At 43.4% G+C, this 6,251-nt stretch overlaps 1 protein-coding gene across 1 annotated transcript in view; it reads left to right on the plus strand.

The window, feature by feature from the left end:
* The window catches only part of LOC124271347 (proteinase-activated receptor 1-like), a 47,013-nt gene that overhangs the window by 14,532 nt on the left and 26,230 nt on the right, over positions 1-6,251 (plus strand). The gene's annotated exons all lie outside the window — the stretch shown is intronic.

The following is a 6,251-nucleotide window of genomic DNA, read 5'->3' on the forward strand; positions in this document are numbered from 1 at the left end:
TCGTGATATTTGAACAGGTTTGAAAATGTCCGGAATAATCTCTCATGATATATTTATTGGCCCTTACATGACAGACAAATTATAAGTCTGCCTAATTTCGTCCATATCAAATAACGGACTATCTTGACTCATAAGTATTAAAGAAAGATTCCACTGTCCATGACGTTAAGTGCACATGATGGATAGCGTATTGTGTTTAATTATAATCGGCAAGGCAAAGGTGGATTATATGGTCCTCATGCATTGGGCTCCTCTTATCCTGTCACGTGATGGCCGCCGGGGGACTAGAATCACGCAATATCTCACAACGCTAACAGGCTTTCCGCCTGTCTCACTTATGTTGCTAAAACATTTTAAAGTTTTCCGTGTCAGTTTGCTATTGTCTGTCCTCTGTGTGTCTTCGGAAACACGCGTGGACAATGACCTGAGGTGCTGCACGTCATGGTGAGTTGCTCTCCTCAACTTTGTCCTGATGTCCCTACGTGAGAGAGACACCCTTGCATGAGAGAAGAGACATATCCCTGCTTGAGAGAAGAGAGACATTCTTGCATGAGAGAAGAGACATATCCCTGCTTGAGAGAAGAGAGACACCCTTGCGTGAGAGAAGAGACATATCCCTGCTTGAGAGAAGAGAGACATTTTTGCGTGAGAGAAGAGACATATCCCTGCTTGAGAGAAGAGAGACATCCTTGCATGAGAGAAGAGCATCCCTGCTTGAGAGAAGAGATACATTCCTGCATGAGAGAAAGACGATATCCTGCTTGAGAGAAGAGACATATCCCTGCTTGAGAGAAGAGAGACACCCTTGTATGAGAGAAGAGATATATCCCTGTATGATAGAAGAACGATATCCCTGCTTGAGAGAAGACATCCTTGCGTGAGAGAAGAGATATATCCCTGTTTGAAAGAACAGACAGAGCCCTGCTTGAAAGAAGAGAGATATCCCTGCTTGAAAGAAGAGATATATCCCTGTATGATAGAAGAGCGATATCCCTGCTTGAGAGAAGAGAGACATCCTTGCGTGAGAGAAGAGATATATCCCTGTATGATAGAAGACATCCCCTTGACATCCTTGAGAGAAGAGATATATCCCTGTATGATAGAAGAGCGATATCCCTGCTTGAGAGAAGAGAGACATCCTTGCGTGAGAGAAGAGATATATCCCTGTATGATAGAAGAGCGATATCCCTGCTTGAGAGAAGAGAGACATCCTTGCGTGAGAGAAGAGATATATCCCTGTATGATAGAAGAGCGATATCCCTGCTTGAGAGAAGAGAGACATCCTTGCGTGAGAGAAGAGATATATCCCTGTATGATAGAAGAGCGATATCCCTGCTTGAGAGAAGAAACATATCCCTGTTTTAAAGAGAAGAGAGACATCCCTGCTTGAAGGATGAAAGACATCTCTGTTTGAAAGAAGAGACACATCCCTGCTTGGAATATCCTTGCGTGAGAGAAGAGATATCCCTGCTTGAGAGAAGAGAGATATCCCTGCTTGAGAGAAGAGAGATATCCCTGCTTGAGAGAAGAGAGATATCCCTGCTTGAGAGAAGAGAGACATCCCTGCTTGAGAGAAGAGATATATCCCTGTATGATGAGAAGAGCGATATCCTGCTTGAGAAGAGAGACATCCCTGCGTGAAGAAGAGATATCCCTGCTTGAGAGAAGAGAGAAGATATCCCTTGAGAAGAGATATCCCTTGAGAGAAGAGATATATCCCTGTATTGAGAGAAGAGATATCCCTGCTTGAGAGAAGAGAGACATCCTTGCGTGAGAGAAGAGATATATCCCTGTATGATAGAAGAGAGATATCCTGCTTGAAAGAGAGAAGAGATATATCCCTGTATGAGAGAAGAGAGAGCCCTATCCCTGCTTGAGAGAAGAGAGACATCCCTGCGTGAGAGAAGAGATATATCCCTGTATGAGAGAAGAGAGATATCCCTGCTTGAGAGAGAGAGACATCCCTGCTTGAGAGAAGAGAGCGATATGAGAAGAGACATCCTGACAGATATATCCCTGATTGAGAAGAGAGATATCCCTGCTTGAGAGAGAGAGATGTCCCTGCTTGAGAGAAGAGAGATATCCCTGCTTGAGAGAAGAGAGACATCCCTGCGTGAGAGAAGAGATCCCTGCATGAGAGAGTCCCTGATATCCCTGCTTGAGAGAAGAGAGACATCCCTGCTTGAGAGAAGAGAGATATCCCTGCTTGAGAGAGAAGAAAGATATCCCTGTTTTGAAGAGAAGAAGAGAGAGCCACGATATCCCTGCTTTGAGACGTGCAGCATCTTTGAAGAAGAGATATCCCTGCTTGAGAGAAGAGAGACATCCCTGCTTGAAAGAAGAGATATATCCCTGCTTGATCCCTGAGAGAGATATCCCTGCTTGAGAGAAGAGAGACATCCCTGCTTGAAAGAAGAGACACATCCTGCTTGAGAGAAGAGAGATGTCCCTGCTTGAGAGAAGAGAGAGTATCTTTGTTTTGAAGAAGAGCGATATCCTGCTTGAGAGGATGAAAGACATCCCTGTTTGATGAAGAGCGATAGAAGAGAGACACACCCTGCTTGGAGAAGAGAGATATCCCTGCTTGAGAGAAGAGAGACATCCCTGCTTGCTTGAGAGAAGAGAGATATCCCTGCTTGAGAGAAGAGACACATCCCTGCTTGAGAGAAGAGAGATATCCCTGCTTGAGAAGAGAGACATCCCTGATATCCCTGAGAGAAGAGAGATATCCCTGCTTGAGAGAAGAGAGACATCCCTGCTTGAAGGATGAAAGACATCTCTGTTTGAAAGAAGAGACACAGCCCTGCTTGAAAGAAGAGACACACCCCTGCTTGAAAGAAGAGAGATATCCCTGCTTGAGAGACGGTGTTTGTGTTGCTCCGATTAGGATCCTTGGTGTGCTGGGTCCGTGATATTTCCTGTTTTTTTTGTGGTGGTAAACATTGGGAACTTCGTCCTATATTGTTTGTTTGTTGTTTAACGCCACAGTCAGCAATATGAACCAGTGGTTGATATAATGAGTAACGTTCGTCGCGGAAGGTAAATAAATCATTTTATGTAGTATATATACTGAGTGAAACAAATAAAGGAACACATCAAAATTCAGGTGTTCCTTTAACATTTTCATCACCAGTTTTGAATAGAGCTGTGGGGGGAAATCTGAGAAAAAATAAAGAAACACTGCCATGAAGTGGTGTTCCGTTATCTGTTTCCCTCAGTATATTTCGTTTCACGTAAATGTCGTTGGGTAAGCGATGTTTCGGTATAAGGGTCCTGATAAGCAGGAATTGGGCGGTGGGGTAGCCTAGTGGTTAAAGCGTTGGCTCGTCACGCCGAAGACCCGGGTTCGAATCCCCACATGTGTACAATGTGTGAAGCCCATTTCTGGTGTTCCCCGCCGTGATGTTGCTTGAATATTGCTAAAAGCGGCGTAAAACCAAACTCAGTCAGTGATAAGCAGGGTTTCACTGTGTATGCAATATACAAAGTCACCGATCACCATATAATTTAGACCGCCTCTTGAGACAAGTAAAAAACGCTCCAGGCTATCTTTAAACGTAAGTAAAGCTTACATACTCACTCACACACTCACTCACTCCAAAATTCGAATGAGCAATTCGAAAACCGTGGCACATTGAAACAACGTGACAACCCTTGTGCTACTCAGACAATAAGAGACCTAGCTATTATAGAACCCAACTTATAATTCGTAAAGCAATAGCGATGTGTTGGGTCGTTACAGTCACTTCCAAGGCCTGTAATCACGTTATCACGAGCACAGACGGACGCATGACGGCATAATATGGCGACAGTGTTCCTCTTCCGGCTGACAGTCACGTCAATGGTTTGAGAAACCGGAATAATACCGGATAATCAGTTGAACTTCCTTGTTGAGGGGCCAGTGAGTGCAATGGTGGTTTCCAGTGCCAGTTTGCGGACCTTAACTGCAAGAATCCGGTGATTGTGGGTTCGAATCCTATGTTAACCTAGTTCATGATATATTTGTCTGAGTGAGTGAGTGAGTTTAGTATTGTGGCAAGCATTGGTTGCTGAAGACCTATTCTACCCCGGATCATATTTGTCTGAATAATTGTTTGATTCGAAGCCGTGTTCGAAGTCATAGACAAATTCTGTATATATTTTCATTTTTTTGCTTCAATTAATGTGGTACATTAATTACATTTCATATTTTCATTCCATAAAAAAGGTAAAGTGGCATATTAATTACTTTTAATTCCATAAAAAGTTAAAGCGTGATTTTAATTACATTTCATCATATCATTCCATAAAAAAGTATAGTGGCATATTAATTACATTCCATTCTTTCATTACATTAAAGCCATACCGACATTGCGGGTTTCACAAAAGTAGGACTACGAGGTATAGAAGGACTTTTCCCACAATAAGCTGTCACGGCACAGTGTAGATGGCGACCGTTCAAGACAGTCAAACCAAAACTCAAACTTATGTAATAACAATGTTGTCAACATTTTTTATTCCGTCCGGAATTATCCTTCCCTGTTTTATCAGTCCGAAGGCTTCGATCCATACGCATTATCCCAGTCGGGTATTTAGTTCTACTAAAACTACCTATTGCTACTGCCAGGCTCTCCACAACAAACTGCCAAGAGACCGTTGCTAATAGCAACCTTCTACTAGAACACTATCCCAACCAAGGACATTAAAACGTCGATTACCTCACACAAGAAGGTCCCAATGACGTCATCCATTCTGCTGCTATATGTAGGTCAGTCTAACTATATAGTCCTGACAGGGGTTTGATGAAACTTAATTCTAGTTGGCCGATGTTACAATGGCTCCCTGGAAGCATCGCTGTGCCACCCTCTCATACATACTGATGTCTGTCTTTGAGGTTCCTCTCTGATTACTGGCCTTCCTTTGGCTCCATCATGATTAAAGCGCCTCAATGGGGATTACTCGCATCCTTTCAGTCTCCAGGAATAGTCCATGCAAATCACGCCTGGTCGACATCTGTTGTCTCAATTGTCAGTGATCCATTCATATATTTTTCACAGCATCCCACCAAAGCTTTCTGAGGAAAGTCAAGACCGGGTATTCTTTTTCTCTGACATTCTATATTAATGTGAAACGTGGACGTTATCCTAGGTTTATATGTTAGAAGGCATAAAAGTATTGTACCCTCGTTTCAATACATGTCTTATATAAGAGTTGATCACATATAAATAAGAAATATGTTTTTCTTGTTATTGTGCTTTACGTGATTGTGAGCGAGTATGGTTTTACGCCGCATTTAGCAATATTCCATTAATATCACGTGGGACACCAGAAATGGGGTTCACACATTGCACCCATGTGGGGAATCGAACCCGTGTCTTCGGCGTGACGAGTGAACGCTTTAACCACTGGGCTACCACACTGCCCATTACGTTTGTGTGACCCTCTGGGGATTCTGTATGAGAATAGGTCCTTAGAACCCAGTGCATGTAGTGTTAACGGTTCGAGTGTGCAAGAACCGGAATCATTGGATTATCTGGTCAGATGTACTGGACCCGCCATACAGCGTGAATATTGCAGAATATACCACAAAAAAAACCAGGCAAACGAACAATATCACAACCTGGCCTCATTGTCAACCGAACAGCGAGTTTCCATTACCGGGAAGAACTCTCAATACAGTATCACCAGGCCCTTGTGTCCAGCTCACTGACAAAAGTCGCGTCAGTCTGCAAATAAAACCAACCTGCTATGATCCAGATTGATTGAAATGCTCAGGTAATGTGACTGGTGGACCTGTTGGGGAGCTGCTGTGCTTGTTGTGTACACAACGGTTGGCGCATCATGTGTACCAACTGCCCCTTGCCACCGGAACACAACTGTAGTATTGATGGCCAAGTAGGGGATATCCGACACAGGCTAGGTCGTTATGAGTTACAGCAAACCCAATTTCCCTGCCATTGTCTGAGACGGATCGGCTTGGGATTATATGAATACTGTCGGGTTGGCTGGAGGTGGGGAATCAAACAGCGATAGAAATAATGTTGTACTTGACCGTATTCGAAGTGGACGCTGTTCGGGGCTTTATTCTCTTTATCTCGTGTCTGTTTGTATATTGTACTGTTTTCCTTCATAGAACACCCTCATCCGTCGTTTACATAACCCAGGACTAGGTAATGAAAGTGCAAAGCTGATGCTGTTGGATGTCTAATGCCAGATTGTGCGTTTGTGGTCTTTGAAATTAGCGAGATTTCGACAATGGCACCGAGGTGGTG

Source organism: Haliotis rubra, unplaced genomic scaffold (genome assembly GCF_003918875.1).
Source record: "Haliotis rubra isolate DU_JTF1 unplaced genomic scaffold, ASM391887v1 Scf16, whole genome shotgun sequence".
Lineage (NCBI taxonomy): Eukaryota > Metazoa > Mollusca > Gastropoda > Lepetellida > Haliotidae > Haliotis > Haliotis rubra.